The sequence below is a fragment of the Heteronotia binoei genome, chromosome 1 (assembly GCF_032191835.1).
Source record: "Heteronotia binoei isolate CCM8104 ecotype False Entrance Well chromosome 1, APGP_CSIRO_Hbin_v1, whole genome shotgun sequence".
NCBI classification, from domain to species: Eukaryota; Metazoa; Chordata; class Lepidosauria; order Squamata; family Gekkonidae; genus Heteronotia; species Heteronotia binoei.
This window is the reverse complement of record NC_083223.1, coordinates 269,608,816-269,625,365: the sequence shown is the minus strand read 5'-3', so window position 1 is coordinate 269,625,365 and position 16,550 is coordinate 269,608,816. Positions and strand designations below refer to the sequence as shown.

Genomic DNA, 16,550 nt, shown 5'->3' with positions numbered 1-16,550 from the left:
GATGTCGCTCCGGCTTAAGGTAAGTGCGAAAACGCGCTCTGTTTAAAAACCTCCAAGGAAGGAGAGCCCACCACCTCCCGAAGATCCCGTGAATTTAGGGGGAGGTGTTTGTGAGTTTCCTGCATTGTGCAGGGGGTTGCACTAAATGACCCTAGAGATCCCTTCCAACTCTTCTATGATTCTAATGAAAATGGAGTTAGGATTTGTGTCAACTGGGCAGCAAGAACTGCTGACAGGAGTGTCCAGCATGGTCTCTTTCTGCTTTTTTTTTTAAAAGCAAGGGATGACATAGAGGAAGCATCTAAAGTCTGCACAAATCATTCGGAAACAAAACCGAAAGGTACCCTAAGGAGCTGCGGGCCAAGGTCTTAGCTGAATTGCGCTGACTGTTATTATGAAGTGCTGATTATTGAAAAGTACCTGTGGCTAAAAGTCGCCATACGCTGATTGGGCTGCAAACTGCTAAGCCTATCCAGGACTGGAAGCCAGTAGGGTATAAAAAGAAAGCGCAAAAGAGGAAGAAATCCACAAGTCAGTAGCGAGATCCCAGGCAGAGAAGGCCGGCCAGGTGAGAACGCACCAGAGAGCAAGACAACCAGAGGCAAGCTTGGTGAGAGCCCAAGACTTTAGCCGTTCTTCCTTTGAATGCTTTATGTCTTGAGCACTTGATAAAATATTTCCAAAGCTGCTCCTTTAAAAACAGTTCTAATAAACTAGTGATAAGGCCCGTTGTGGGGGGAAATACAACGGCCGCTAGAAATTTGCTGTGGGTGAGTGTTGTGGCAGGGTGGGGTGGGGGGAGGAGTGGCGCTGGGAAGGGAAGGCAAGGGAAGGGGGAGATAGAGGGAGGCAAGGTCCGTCAAGAGGTAGCTGTTGGGAAGGGAAAATGGAGACAGTGGAGAAATACGGGGTAGATTATTGGAGAAGGGGGGATAGATTGAGTAAGAAGGGATGGGGGCAAAAGAGATGGGGGTAGATTGCTTTCCCTTTCCTCCCCCCTCCCTTCAGCCTGTACCTAGAAAAAGGACAGTCTTTCTCCGCAGGGGGGGGGGGGGGGACCAAACAACTTAAATCATTCTCTTCTCCCCCTTTTGATCCACACAAATTTAAGAAGGTAACTTTTTTTTAAACAAACAGCATGAAAACAGAGAAGGGCAGCAGCGGCATCACAACCAGCTATAACAAGCATGGTGCTGTGGATATAGGATTGCTGGGTTCCGCATGGCCAGCAGCAGAGGCTTAGGGATGCCATCCTCCTGGTGGGACCTGGAGATCTCCCGGAATCACAGCTCATCTCCAGAGTAGAGATCAGTTCCCCTGGAGGGTGGACTCTACTAAGGTCCCAATCCTTCCCAGATTCCTTCCCCAAATCTCCAGGAATTTCCCAACCTGGAGCTGGCAACCCTACCCTGTATCCCCCCAAATGGCCTGATGGGACCTGGCAACTAGGGTTGCCAATCCCCAGGTGAGGGCAGGGGATCCCCCGGTTTGGAGGCTCTCCCCCTGCTTCAGGGTTATTAGAAAGCCGGGGGGAGAGGAGAAATGTCTGCTGGGCGCTCCATTATTCCCTATAGAGACCGATACCCATAGGGGATAATGGAAAATTGATCCGTGAGTATCTAGGGCTCTGGGGAAGCTGTGTTTTGAGATAGAGGCACCAAATTTGCAGCATAGCATCCAGTGCCTCTCCTCAAAACTACCTCCACGTTTCAAAAAGATTGGACCAGGGGGTCCAATTCTATGACACACACACACACCCTGCCAAAGAAGGTGCCCCTAGCCATTATTTCCAATGGAGGGAAGGCATTTAAAAGGCGTGCGGTCCCTTTAAATGTGATGGCCAGAACTCCCTTTGGAGTTCAATTATGCCTGTCACAACCTTTCTCCTGGCTCCACCCCCAAAGTCCCCAGATATTTCTTGAATTGGACTTGGCCACCCTACTGGCAACCCTAGAGAGGGGTGGGGAAATAGAGTTGCCAGATCCAGGGGGAAAACTCCTGGAGATTGGGGGGCTGAAGCCTGGGGAGGACAAGGACCTCTGTGGGGGACCACGCCACGAAGTCCACCTTCCACAGCAGCCATAGTCTCCAGGGGGATTGATCTCTGACACCTGGAGATCAGTTGTAATTCCTAAATTGTGAGATTGTGAGCCACTCTGAGCCAGTTTGGTGTGGAAAACCAGTTTGGTGTAGTGGTTAAGTGCGTGGACTCTTATCTGGGAGAACCGGGTTTGATTCCCCACTCTTCCACTTGCAGCTGCTGGAATGGCCTTGGGTCAGCCATAGGTCTCGCAGGGGTTGTCCTTGAAAGGGCAGCTGCTGTGAGAGCCCTCTCCAGCCCCACCCACCTCACAGGGTGTCTGTTGTGGGGGAGGAAGGGAAAGGAGATTGTGAGCCGCTCTGAGACTCTTCGGAGTGGAGGGCGGGATATAAATCCAATATCTTCATCTACCTCACAGGGTGTCTGTTGTGGGGGAGGAAGGGAAAGGAGATTGTGAGCCGCTCTGAGACTCTTCAGAGTGGAGGGTGGGATATAAATCCAATATCTTCATCTACCTCACAGGGTGTCTGTTGTGGGAAGGAAGGTAAAGGAGATTGTGAGCCGCTCTGAGACTCTTTGGAGTGGAGGGCAGGATATAAATCCAATATATTCATCTACCTCACAGGGTGTCTGTTGTGGGGGAGGAAGGGAAAGGAGATTGTGAGCCGCTCTGAGACTCTTCAGAGTGGAGGGCAGGATATAAATCCAATATCTTCTTCAACCTCACAGGGTGTCTGTTGTGGGGGAGGAAGGGAAAGGAGATTGTGAGCCACTCTGAGACTCTTCGGAGTGGAGGGCGGGATATAAATCCAATATCTTCATCTACCTCACAGGGTGTCTGTTGTGGGGGAGGAAGGGAAAGGAGATTGTGAGCCACTCTGAGACTCTTCGGAGTGGAGGGCGGGATATAAATCCAATATCTTCATCTACCTCACAGGGTGTCTGTTGTGGGGGAGGAAGGTTAAGGAGATTGTGAGCTGCTCTGAAACTCTTCAAAGTGGAGGGCGGGATATAAATCCAATATCTTCTTCAACCTCACAGGGTGTCTGTTGTGGGGGAGGAAGGGAAAGGAGATTGTGAGCCACTCTGAGACTCTTCGGAGTGGAGGGCGGGATATAAATCCAATATTTTCATCTACCTCACAGGGTGTCTGTTGTGGGGGAGGAAGGTAAAGGAGATAGTGAGTTGCTCTGAGATTCTTTGGAGTGGAGGGCGGGATATAAATCCAATATCTTCTTCTTCAGCCCTCCAGGCTCCACCTGGAAGTTGGCAATCCTTACTATCTGGGTTCAAATTCTCCCTCAAACACAGTCACTCTCTCTCAACCTATTTGACTGCGAAAGGTTGCTAGGAAGGTGAAATAAAGCAGAGGTAGATAACTTTGATTGCAACCTTGATATTCTTAGAGAAGGGGTAGCGAAAAATCAGTGCAATAAAAACACGAATCAGGAACCATTAAAACATAAACAGGAATAAAAGCATAAAAAGAGTTACGCATAATGGGTTTTTGTTTTAACTTTCCAAAAATAGCATCTCATTAAATCCTTGATTTAAAAACACAGTGGGGGGGGGGGGGTTTTGATGAAAAATGCTTTTAAAAGAGTGATAGGAATAGGGTTGCCAATTCTAGGGGGGGGGCTGGGGATCCCCCAGTTTGGAGGCCCTCCCCCCGCTTCAGGGTCATCAGAATGCGAGGGGGGAAGGGAAGCATCTGCTGGACACTCTATTATTCCCTATGGAGACCAATTCCCATAAGGCAGGGGTGTCAAACATGCAGTTCGGGGGCCGAATCAGGCCCCCAAGCAACTGGCTCTCATCTGCTTCCTTCTCCCTATGTCTTGCTTCCTTCTGCATCACAGCTTGCTTTGCAAGGCTTGCTCAGTTGCACAGGAGCTACAGAGCAAAACCTCCATTTTCTCCTATTGGCTGAGGCTCCTCCCTTGGAGAGGAAGGGGGTAGGAATAAGCTTGCTTTGCCAGGCTCTCTCAATCGCACAGCAGAGCCACTGAGCCAAACCTCTCTTCCTTCTATTGGCCGAGGCTTCTCCCCCTCCTGGTCCCCTGGGGAAGGAAGGAAAGAGCCAGAGCTTCCTTCGCCCACTTCCCTGGATCCCATGGGAGAGATACAAAGAAAGCACCTTTAAGACCGATGAGTGCTAATGTTTTAAGCAAGTTTTAAGTTTTTTAAAAAAATATTTGTGTTTGTCTGTTTTCTTTATAAAATGTATATCTCTGCTACCTAATCTTAAATAGGTATGCCCAGTAATGGCTCAGCCCAACCCGGCTTGGCCTGGCCCAACAAGGTCTCATTTATGTCATATCCGGCCCTCATAACAAATGAGTTCAACACCCCTGCCGTAGGGTATAATGGAGAATTGATCTGCAGGTATCTGAGGCTCTGAGGGAGCTGTCCGTTGAGGTAGAGGCACCAAATTCATAGCATAGCATCCGATGCCTCTCCTTTTTAAAACAAAAAAAACAAGTTTCAAAAAGACTGGACTGGGGAGTCCAATTCTATGAGCCCCAAAAGAAGGTGCTGCCATCCTCCATTGTTCCAATGGAAAGAGGGCATTTAAAAGGTGAGCAGTCCCTTGAAATGCGATGGCTGGAACTCCCTCTGGAGTTCAGTCATGCTTGTCACACCCTTGCTCCTGGCTCCACCCCCAGTGTCTCCTGGCTCCACCCCCAATGTCTCCTGGCTCCACCCCCAGTGTCTCCTGGCTCCACCCCAATGTCTCCTGGCTCCACCCCCCAGTGTCTCCTGGCTCCACCCCCAAAGTCCCCAGATATTTCTTGAACTGGACCTGGCAACCCTAGATATGAGAAAGGGGGGAAACTGAAACCTCGGCCTGGTGTTCAGACTGGCGAGCAGAGCAAGCTGTTTTCCCCCAGCGCCGCTCAGAATCTCTTTCGCCGCCACACAAGATCGTATTTTCAAAATACGCTGACCGTCCGCTGGAATAAATTTTCACTTCCGAGCACCAGGCTTGGCTTCAGTTCCTTCTTTTGTCTTTTGTCCGGATCTCCATTTGCTTAGTTCTATTTTTCCTTCCCCCCCCCCCACCCCTCCCCAGCCGGTCCAAACAGGGCCTTTTTTGTTCAGCTTTTTAAAATGCAGCTTTTCAGGGACAGCGAGAGCCCTTCCTGTTCTCGGACACCCAGCCCTGCCCCTGGCAGTAACAGTGGACTAGTTTGTGAGTTTGTGTAGGGTTGCCAAGTCCAGTTCAAGAAATATCTGGGGGTGGAGCCAGAAGACTTTGGGGGGGTGGAGCCAGGAGACATTGGGGGTGGAGCCAGGAGCAAGCAATACAATTGGCTATTTTTAAAGGTGCCATTGGACTCCTTACTATTTCACAGAGAGAAATAGGCAGATGATGGATGGATGGATGGATGGATGGATGGATGGATGGATGGATGGATGGATGGATGGATGGATGGATGGATGGATGGATGGATGGATGGTGGATTGGATGGATGGATGGATGGATGGATGGATGGATGGGCGGACAGAAGGGTGGGTGGATGGGTGGGTGGGTGGATAAATGGATGGGTGGGCGGATGGATGGATGGATGGATGGATGGGCGGGCGGATGGATGGATGGATGGATGGGCGGATGGATGGATGGATGGATGGATGGATGGATGGATGGATGGATGGATGGATGGATGGGCGGGCGGATGGATGGATGGATGGATGGATGGATGGATGGATGGGCGGGCGGGTGGATGGATGGATGGATGGGCGGATGGATGGATGGATGGGCGGGCGGATGGATGGATGGATGGGCGGGTGGATGGATGGATGGATGGATGGATGGATGGATGGATGGATGGGCGGGCGGATGGATGGATGGATGGATGGGCGGATGGATGGATGGATGGATGGATGGATTGGGCGGGCGGATGGATGGATGGATGGGCGGGCGGGTGGATGGATGGATGGATGGATGGGCGGATGGATGGATGGATGGGCGGGCGGATGGATGGATGGGCGGGCGGGCGGGCGGGTGGATGGATGGATGGATGGATGGATGGATGGATGGATGGATGGGCGGGGCGGGTGGATGGATGGATGGATGGGCGGATGGATGGATGGATGGATGGATGGATGGGCGGTGGATGGATGGATGGATGGATGGATGGATGGATGGATGGATGGGTGGATGGATGGATGGATAAATGGATGGATAAATGGATGGATGGATGGGCAGATGGATGGATGGATGGATGGATGGATGGATGGATGGATGGGCGGGCGGGTGGGCGGATGGATGGATGGATGGATGGATGGATGGATGGATGGGCGGATGGATGGATGGATGGATGGATGGATGGGCGGGCGGGCGGGTGGATGGATGGATGGATGGATGGATGGGTGGATGGATGGATAAATGGATGGATGGATGGGCAGATGGATGGATGGATGGATGGGCGGGCGGGTGGGCGGATGGATGGATGGGCGGGCAGGTGGATGGATGGATGGATGGATGGATGGATGGATGGATGGATGGATGGATGGATGGACGGGTGGGTGGATGGATGGACGGGTGGGTGGATGGATGGATGGATGGATGGATGGATGGATGGATGGATGGATAAATGGATGGATGGATGGGCGGGCGGATGGATGGATGGATGGATGGACAGACGGGTGGGTGGATGGATGAGTGGAGACAGACGGGTGGGTGGATGGATGAGTGGATGGGTGGGTGGATGGATGAATGGATGGCTGGATGGGTGGGTGGAGATATAGGGCTGCCAGTTCAGAGTTAGGAGCATTTTGGGGGTGGAACCTGAAGAGGGTGTGTCTTGGAGAGGACAGGCACTTCATTGGGGCATGTTGCCATAGAGTCCAACTTCCAAAGCAGCCGTTTTCTCCAGGTGAACTGATCTCTGTTACCTGGAGGTCAGTTGTAAGATTCAGCAGAGCCAGTTCGGTGTAGTGGATAAGTGTGCGGACTCTTATCTGAGAAAACCGGGTTTGATTCCCCACTTGCAGCTGCTGGAAAGGCCTTGGGTCAGCCAGAGCTCTCACAGAGTTGTCCTTGAGAGGGCAGCTTCTATGAGAGCCCTCTCAACCCCACCTACCTCACAGGGTGTTTGTTGTGGGGGAGGAAGATATGGGAGATTGTAAGAGCCCCATGGCGCAGTGGTAAAGCTGTAGTACTGCAATCGGAGCCCTCAGCTCACAACCTGAGTTCGATCCCAGTGGAAGCTGGTTCAGGTAGCCGGCTCCAGGTTGACACAGCCTTCCATCCTTCCGAGGTCGGTAAAATGAGTACCCAGCTTGCTGGAGGGAAAAGCGTAGATGACTGGGGAAGGCAATGGCAAACTACCCCATAAAAAGTCTGCCGTGAAAACGTGGTGAAAGCAACGTCACCCCAGAGTCGGAAACGACTGGTGCTTGCACAGGGGACTACCTTTACTTTTAAGGTGCTCTGAGTCTCTGATTCAGCGGGGAGGGCGGGATATAAATCTGCAATCTTCTTCTCTTCAAAATCCAGGGAGACCTCTTTAAATTTCAAAAAGGCATTCCTTACAAATATCTACCAAACGTTCATCGGAGTTGACCTGCAGCCACCATGTTTATATTTGAGATCAGGCCATGCTTTATTTGCATCACCAATCCAGGTCTCAATTGTGCCAAACTTCAGGATCTCCTTGCTGGAGTACGGAGCGTGACGTACATTTCAGTTAGCCCAATGGCCAGTCAGAGCTAGAGTTGCCTGGTTCAGTTTAAGAAATATCTGGGGACTTTGGGGGTGGAGCCAGGAGACATTGGGGGTGGAGTCAGGAGCAAGAATGTGACAAGCATAATTGAACTCCAAAGGGAGTTCTGGCCATCACATTTAAAGGGATCATGGTCCTTTTAAATGCTTTCCCACCCTTGGAAATAATGAAGGGTAAGGGCATCTTCTTCTGGGGCTCATAGAATTGGACCCCCTGGTCCAATCTTTTTGAAACTTGGGGGCTGTTTGGAGGTGAGGCACCAAATGCTATGCTACAAATTTGGTACCTCTACTTGGTAGTCGGCTCGAGGTTGACTCAACCTTCCATCCTTCCAGGGTTGGTAAAATGAGTAACCAGCTTGCTGGGGGGGAAAGCGCAGATGACTGGGGAAGGCAATGGCAAACCACCCCGTAAAAAGTCTGCCACGAAAATGCTGTGAAAGCAACATTACCTCAGAGTCGGAAACGACTGGTGCTTGCACAGGGGACTACCTTGACCTTTTTAAGACTTTTTCACCAGCAATCGGTGTCGTTCAACTCACCTGGAGATCGGGAACCCTAGCCAGAGCTGCCCAGTTCAAAGTTGCAGTGCCTGAACTTTAGACAGCTTCTTGTTCTCTCTCTCTTTTTTTTTTTTACGATTCTTGCACCAAGAGGTAGTCCGGGCTCGACTGCAGAGTGCCTTGGGAGGCGAGGGGCACAAGCATCCTTTTGTTGTCTTCATGTCTGCAGCTCCAGCCAGGCCTCCGCAGGCCAAACAAACAAACTCCTGTGCCGTCTGAGTGTCTTGCCCATCTCCCTTCATTGGTGCGCTTAGGTTGGGAGGGTCCGGAGGGAGGATCCAGCCCCTGGTACCAGGCAAAACTCCCCCAACAGGCTCCCCCACCCCAGTCCAGCTGCTTCTCGCACACCCTCCGTCTTTTAACTAAGTAAGTAATTTTGATTTAGGGGAGTCCGGGTAGTGCCATGTCCCTCTCGCCCTTATTTTCTAACTCCAGATTTCAGGAGAGGGGTATGGTCATTATTTAGCTGATGTGGGCTTCACAGAAGGTGGGCGCTCAGAAAAACAGAGGGAGATCAGCAGTGGGAAAAGGCAAAGGAAACAATCTAGGGCGGAGCTGGCCAAACCGTGGCTCAGGAGCCACATGTGGCTCTTTCACACATATTGTGTGGCTCTTGAAGCCCCCCACAACCCCATCAGCTGGCTTGGAGAAGGCATTTCTGTCTTTAAATCACTTCTGTAAGCCAAGCCAGTCGGCAGCTTGGAGAATGCATTTTAAGTTGAAGTTCATTTCTTTCCACCTTTCTCTCCGCTCTATCTGCCTGCCTGCCTTCCTTCCTTCCTTCCTTCCTTCCTTCCTTCCTTCCTTCCTTCCTTCCTTCCTTCTTTTGTTGTCTTGAGGCTCTCAGACATCTGATGTTTATTCTATAAGCAAGTCCCCCCCCCCCCCCGCCGATTTCAGGTTAGAGCTTTCTGTACACGGAGGTCGAGGTGTACTCAGTTACAAACGGAAAGTCTTGATTGGGAGGCATTGATTTCCCCCCCCCCCCCCCGTCTTTCCTGGTAATGGTAGAACTTAGGCTTACGTGGTGAGAAGGACTGGAGGGAGGGGCACAACTGATAAGCAAGCGGATGTGTTCGCATAGTTTGTAATCGAGCCGTGGAACGAGGGTTGCCAATCCCCAGATGGGAGCAGGGGATCCACCGTTTGGAGGCCCTCCCCCCCCCCCACCGCCGCGCTTCAGGGTCATCAGAAAGCTGGGGGAAGAGAAATGTCTGCTGGGCACTCCGTTATTCCCTATGAAGACAATTCCCATAGGGTATAATGAAGAATTGATCTGCGGGTATCTGGGGCTATGAGGAAGAGGCACCAAATTATCAGCATAGCATCTGGTGCCTCTCCTCAAAACACCCTCCAAGTTTCAGCAGCATTGAACCAGGGGGTCCAATTCTATGAGCCCCCTATCCTTCATTATTTCCAGTGGAGGGAAGGTGTTTAAATGGTGTGCAGTGGTCACTTTAAATGTGATGGCCAGAACTCCCTTTGGAGTTTAATTATGCTAGACACAACCTTTCTCCTGGCTCCACCCCCAATGTCTCCTGGCTCCACCCCCAAAGTCTCCTGGCTATAGCCCCAAAGTCCCCAGATATTTCTTGAATTAGACTTGGCAACCCTATGTGGAACTCCCCGCCATAAAATGCGCTGATGGGCCCAAGCCCAGAAAACCTTAAAGAAGGGCCCTTCTGTTGTGAGGGTGGGAAAAGAGGGAAAGCGTATCTGTGAATGAATAATGTCTCTCTGGAAACCTCCACGTTCTGAGGCAATGTCCCTCTGAAGACCAGATGTTTCCCAAAGACATCCGGCCGGCCCCTTTCAGAAGCAAGGAACTCGGCGAGGCGGATCCAGAGATGCAATCCATGTTCCCTCTAAGATGCAGAGTCTTGTGAGGAGCGGTGGAATTCTAGCAGGAGCTCCTTTGCATATTAGGCCACACCCTCTGATGTAGCCAATCCTCCAAGTGCTTACAAAAAAGAGCCTTGTAAGCTCTTGGAGGATTGGCTACATCAAAGGGGCGTGGTCTAATATGCAAAGGAGATCCTGCTAGCATTCCACCCCTGCTTATGAGCAAAAATTCTACTTTGTGAGCTATTGACATTAAAGTTGTGAGATGCTGCATAGATTATTGTGCTCTGAGGGGGGGGGTCATCCTTCCTGAGCTAAGACAAAAATGTGTGAGCTGGAGGCTAAAAACCTGTGAGCTAGCTCACGCTAACTCAGCTTATAGGGAACACTGGATGCAATTAGAGGCAGGAGACTGGAAAGGAGATGGCATTCACAGGGCTTAGATTTTGGAAGATAAAAGATTCAGCCTTACGAAAGGGCGGGAACAAAAGGGAAATGACTCCAGCTTGAAAACTTCCTCTGTCTTAGATGGGAAACCTGGAATGCTGTGGGCGGAGGGGAGAGGACTGTTGCCGTTTGGAAATAAAGATACAATTGACGCACACACGAAATCTAGGGCTGAGTCAGGTTTTGAACCCCGGTGCTTAATTTCGAAGCATTCGGGTTCCCACGGCTCCACCTGCTTTCTGTGCCTCACCCCTTAATGCCATTGAATGTGGGGGGGGGGGGTAGCTATTCAGTTGGAGCGCCAAAAGCACTCTGCACGTGTTCAGAGATACTCTTGACATTTCTTATGAGTATCCTAGAGCTTTGTTAATTTTTTTTTTTTTAGAAAAATCTTTTTTTCTTTTTTGAAACAACTGATATAAACAATGTTGTTACAGATCTTTTTAACTGATAACAATGGCTTTGGGGGACAGAAAAAGCCCAGCAGGAACTCATTTACATATTAGGCCACACCCCCTGATGTCACCATTGTTTCATATATGGCTTTCTTGTAGAAAAAGCCCAGCAGGAATCCATTTGCATATTAGGCCAGACACCCTGATGTCAAGCCAGCTGGAACTGCATTCCTGTGTGCTCCTCATAAAAAGCCCTGTTTAACGAACATATAACCACGATTAAAGGTTTGGAACACTTTCCCTATGAAGAAAGGTTAAAACGCTTGGGGCTCTTTAGCTTGGAGAAACGTCGACTGTGGGGTGACATGATAGAGGTTTACAAGAGGAGGTGGTGGCGGCTACAAGCATAGACAGCTTCAAGACGGGTTAGATAAAAATATGGAGCAGAGGTCCATCAGTGGCTATTAGCCACAGTGTGTATATGTGTGTGTGTGTGTATAATTTTTTTGGCCACTGTGTGACACAGAGTGTCGGACTGGATGCGCCATTGGCCTGATCCAACATGGCTTCTCTTATGTTCTTAATATGTTCTTAAGATTATGCATGGGATGGAGAAAGTAGAGAAAGAAGGACTTGCCTTTAAGAACATAAGAGAAGCCATGTTGGATCAGGCCAATGGCCCATCCAGTCCAACACTCTGTGTCACACAGTGGCCAAAAAAACCCAGACACCATCAGGAGGCCGACCGGTGGGGCACTTGATTCGAATACGAAGCCATATTTGCCGGAGACCAGCTTTTTACGAAATGGAACTTCCGTGGTACAAGGCAGTGTACCACAGAATACTAATTACCAGGAATCAAACTATGGGGAATGACTTTGAAGAGAGGAAGAGGCTCCTGCAAAGAATTAGCTCAGCAGTTCTCTCACCACTATAGTAGTGTGTTTTTAGACACTGTGTTTTTTGCGAAGAAGACAATGGCGACGACACTGGATTTATATCCCGCCCTCCACTCAAGAGTCTCAGAGCGGCTCACAATCTCCTTTACCTTCCTCCCCCTCAACAGACACCCTGTGAGGTAGATGAAGATATTGGATTTATATCCCGCCCTCCACTCCAAAGAGTCTCAGAGCAGCTCACAATCTCCTTTCCCTTCCTCCCCCACAACAGACACCCTGTGAGGTGGGTGGGGCTGGAGAGGGCTCTTACAGCCGCTGCCCTTTCAAGGACAACCTCTGCCAGAGCTATGACTGTCCCAAGGCCATGCTAGCAGGTGCAAGTGGAGGAGTGGGGAATCAAACCCGGTTCTCCCTGATAAGAGTCCGCACACTTAACCACTTCACCAAACTGGCCCTCCAAATTTGCTTCAAAATTAGATTTCCCTACCACCTAAAAAGTATATGTTCCCATTAGGGATTTTGGGGGTGGAGCCCAGAGACTTTGGGGATGGAACCAGGAACAAGCATGATTGAACTCCAAAGGGAGTTCCAGCCATCACATTTAAAGGGGCCGCATGCCTTTTAAGGAAAGGAAAGGTCCCTGTGCAAGCACCAGTCGCTTCCGACTCTGGGGTAACGTTGCTTTCACAACGTTTTCACAGCAGACTTTTTACGGGGTGGTTTGCCATTGCCTTCCCCAGTCATCTACGCTTTTCCCCCAGCAAGCTGGGTACTCATTTTACCGACGTCGGAAGGATGGAAGGCTGAATCAACCTTGAGCCGGCTACCTGAAAACCCAGCTTCCGCCGGGGATCGAACTCAGGTCGTGAGCAGAGCTTAGGACTGCAGTACTGCAGCTTTCACACTGCGCCATGAGGCTCTTATGCCTTTTAAATGCTTTCCCTTAATGGGAAATAGTGAAGGATAGGGACACCTTATTCTGGGGCTCATAGAACTGGACCCCCTGGTCCAATCTTTTTGAAACTTGGGAGGAGGGTTGAGGAGAGGTATTGGATGCTATGCTGAAAATTCAGTGCCTCTACCTCAAAAAACAGCCCCCATAGAGCCCCGGATACGCAATAAGTTCCCCCAGAGCCCCAGATACCCAATAAGTTCCCGGATAACCAATGTTCCCCCAGAGCCCCAGATACCCAAAAAGTTCCCGGATAACCAATGTTCCCCCTAGAGCCCCAGATACTCAATAAGTTCTCCTTCCCTTCCTCAGTCAGCTAGAGAACAGGAGAAGAATGAATGATACAGAAGGAATCTCTACAGAGAATAGTGGGATTCAGTATGAGTTTAGATACCAGTGTTGGGTACAGGATGCTCGAATGAGAGCGTGCATTATAAATCCCATTTCTCTGGCAACTTTATGGAAGTGACGCCCATCTGGGCCTGGCATGGTAGACCTCCAAGGACCATCCGGATTTTCTGGAACAGCTAAATCACTACAATGCCACCTGTTCTTGCAAGCTGATGCTTCTCTATGGCATTTTTAAATTCACAGTTAATTCAGACAATATGTTATGACAAGCTATGGAACCAACAAGGATTTGCAGGAGGACGTTTTGCGCCCCCCCCTCCCGCTGTTTGCTCTTTCCTTTCCCTGAAAGCCACATTCCGTTCCGTTTCCCTGCTTCCTTGTCTCCGTCCCACTCACCAGCCAACCTACCTTTATCTGTCCCTTCCTTCCCTCCCGCAGAAGTCTCTGCCCAGGAAAATTATGCCCCAGTTGCATATTGTCGGCTGCAAGATCTGGGCCAAGTGCACAGTAGGGAACCCACAAGGAATTTAGGGTAAGGTTGCCATTCTCTAGGAAGAGTAAACCAAATGGGCAAAAGACAGTATAGTTGAGAACCTAGGAAGAACCGTGTTCAAAAGAGATGGAAAATCTCTCAAGGAGTCTCAAAAGACTGACAATAAACTACAGATACTTACAAAAGCTCAATGCCAAGATACATTTACTTTAAGGCTGAATAATAAAGTTATAAGTGCATTTAAAGCAGTGAGAACCACTAATGCCTCTTTGGAGTAATTGACTAACTGCGCATATATTCTTATTGAGCGTGGGTTCCAGATTATTGAAGTATTTTGATCAGAGGAAGTTGATACCGAAGCACATAAATTCTACCTGGGAAACGTGTTATCAAATATATACTATTAGGGTTTGTAGAATCTTTCGGGATCAAGGGCCGTGTTCCACTGGAGAAAGTTTTCCTTCCAGACGTTTCGTTCTCAGCTGCGGAGAACATCCTCAGTGGCGTTGCAGCCGGAGCAGGCGCTCAGACCTTCTTGGCTGCTGTGCATTGAGATCTCAATGCACAGCAGCCAAGAAGATCTCAATGCACAGCAGCCAAGAAGGTCTGAGCGCCTGCTCCGGCTGCAACGCCACTGAGGATGTTCTCCGCAGCTGAGAACGAAATGTCTGGAAGGAAAACTTTCTCCAGTAGAACACGGCCCTTGATCCCGAAAGATTCTACAAACCCTAATGATGTTACCAGCCGTGAAAACCTGAAATCTTTGATAAATATATACTACTTATTCGTCCTTGAGTCTTCACTACACTGTAACCGTGTGGTTTTGGGAGTCCTTCAGCAATAAATTTGTTTCTCCACGGAGAGTTCTGCATGTCAACACTGGAATACTATAGCAGCCCTTTTGGGGGAAACTCTTTAAGTGACTCTGGGTTTTGTATGATTTGCAATGATTTCAATGTATTTTCATAATTTGTGAGCTGTGAAAATAGGCTCAGTGCTTTAAATGCACTTATAGCTTTATTATTCAGCCTTAAAGTAAACGCATCTCGGCATTGAGCTTTTGTAAGTGTTTGTAGTTTATTGTCAGTCTTTAGAGACTTCTTGAGAGATTTTACATCTCTTTCGAACACAGTTCTTTCTAGGTTCTCAGTCTCCAGGAAGAGCATGGAGATTTCCTGCTTTTACAACTTATCCCCTGAAGAAAATAGCTGCTTGGGTGGACTCCAGTGTTCCCTCTAAGCTGAGTTAGTGTGAGCTAGCTCACAGTGCTTTCGCCTCCGGCTCACACATTTTTTTTTTCTTAGCTCATGAAAAATGGCCCCGAAGCAAACTAATCTGTGCAGAAGCTCACAACTTTAACGCTAGTAGCTCACAAAGTAGAATTTCTGCTCCCAAGACTCCACAGCTTAGAGGGAACTTTGCTGAGGCCCCTCCCCTCCCCAAACCCCGCCCTCTCCCAGATCCACTCCCAAAATCTCCAGGTATTTTCCAATCCAAGCCTGGCAACCATACTTTCAGGGACGCTTCATTTTCCTCTGTATCCTCTTCCCTACACTATTTCTCCCTCCTCCTTTCTGGCAACCCCCTTACCCTTCACCTTTCCCTGACTCCTCTCCTTTCTGCCACAAACCAATCTATCTAGTTATTGGCATGGCCCCAATAAATCCTCTCTCAAAGGCCCGAAGTCCAGAAAAAGGTCCCTGCTCTCACCTGCTTCTTTTTACTGACAGAAACCAAGGCTTGAAGGCTGGTGAAATTCTTGTGATTGCCTAGTAATAGCCACTGAGAACGTTCATTTCTTAAAGCTACAGATACTGTTTCTATTATTTACCTGTCAATGGCCACTGAGGATATTCATTTCTTAAAGGTACAAGTACTGCTTCTATTATGGGTGGGGAGTTAACCCCCAAATGTTTTTGTTTTTTAGATTTCAGATTTTTCTTTAAACCTGGACATTTCTAAGATCAGTAGACCTGTCTTGTCCCTTGACTTAATATATTTAGGTTTTGTAAGGCAGGAGCAATAAGTTGTCATTAAATTGGTAAGTCATAGCAGCTCTAAGTGCCTAAATAGAAACATATTGGCTCAGACTAGAGGTCCAGCCTGGCCACAGCTCTTACAGTGGTTAAACCGATGTCTCTGGGAAGTCCACAAAAAGGCATAAAAGGACCAGGCCTCCCCCTCTGCTCCCCACCGTCCAACTGGTCCTCAAAGGTACACCACCATGGAACATGGAGGTTCCATTTAGCTATCAAGACTAACAACCATTGATAGTACTTCAGATTGCCAGGCCATGCCTCACAACCAGTAGGAGGTGGGAACGTAGGAAGAACGACAATGGCGTGACACCACTTCTGGGGAAACTTGAAACTGATGTCACGTCTCTCTAGAATTCACCAGAAACTTTATGGTAAAACCATAGAGTTTTCAGTAATTCTGAGAGAGGGCTGACGTTACACCCATGTTTTCCCAGGAAGTGACATCATGTCGTCAGCCTGATGGCCATTTCTTCTTCTCCCACCACTGCCCAGATGAACAGCAGGAAATGGGAGATGGAGCAGGACACCCCCATCATCCCTGCTAGAACTCCCTCGTCCATGAATCTGGCCAATGCTCTTTTGCATCAATGTAAGCCGTCACGACATTTTGTGGCTCTGAGTTCTGTGTGGTAGTGATGCATTGTAGGACAAATTTCTATTCTCTGCCTTGAATCTACTGCCCATTGAGTGAACCTGAATTGTGGTATGATGGGGAAGTGGAGAAAATGTGCCAGTTTACTTCCCATCATGCTCTATTTTACAACTATCCTTCCTAGGGCTGCCAAGCCCCCAGTCCGGGT

The 16,550-nt window shown here is 49.3% G+C and overlaps 1 protein-coding gene across 2 annotated transcripts in view; it reads left to right on the top strand.

The window, feature by feature from the left end:
• The first annotated feature begins 527 nt into the window (after positions 1-527).
• S100A1 (S100 calcium binding protein A1) overlaps positions 528-16,550 on the top strand; it is a 38,422-nt gene continuing 22,399 nt past the window's right edge. The window contains exon 1 of one of the 2 annotated variants that reach the window (XM_060255710.1): positions 528-610. The gene's annotated coding sequence lies outside the window, so the exon portion shown is untranslated. Of the gene's footprint in view, positions 611-8,670; positions 8,699-16,550 lie in introns of those variants that run through there. The other variant, XM_060255718.1, reaches the window with a different exon arrangement.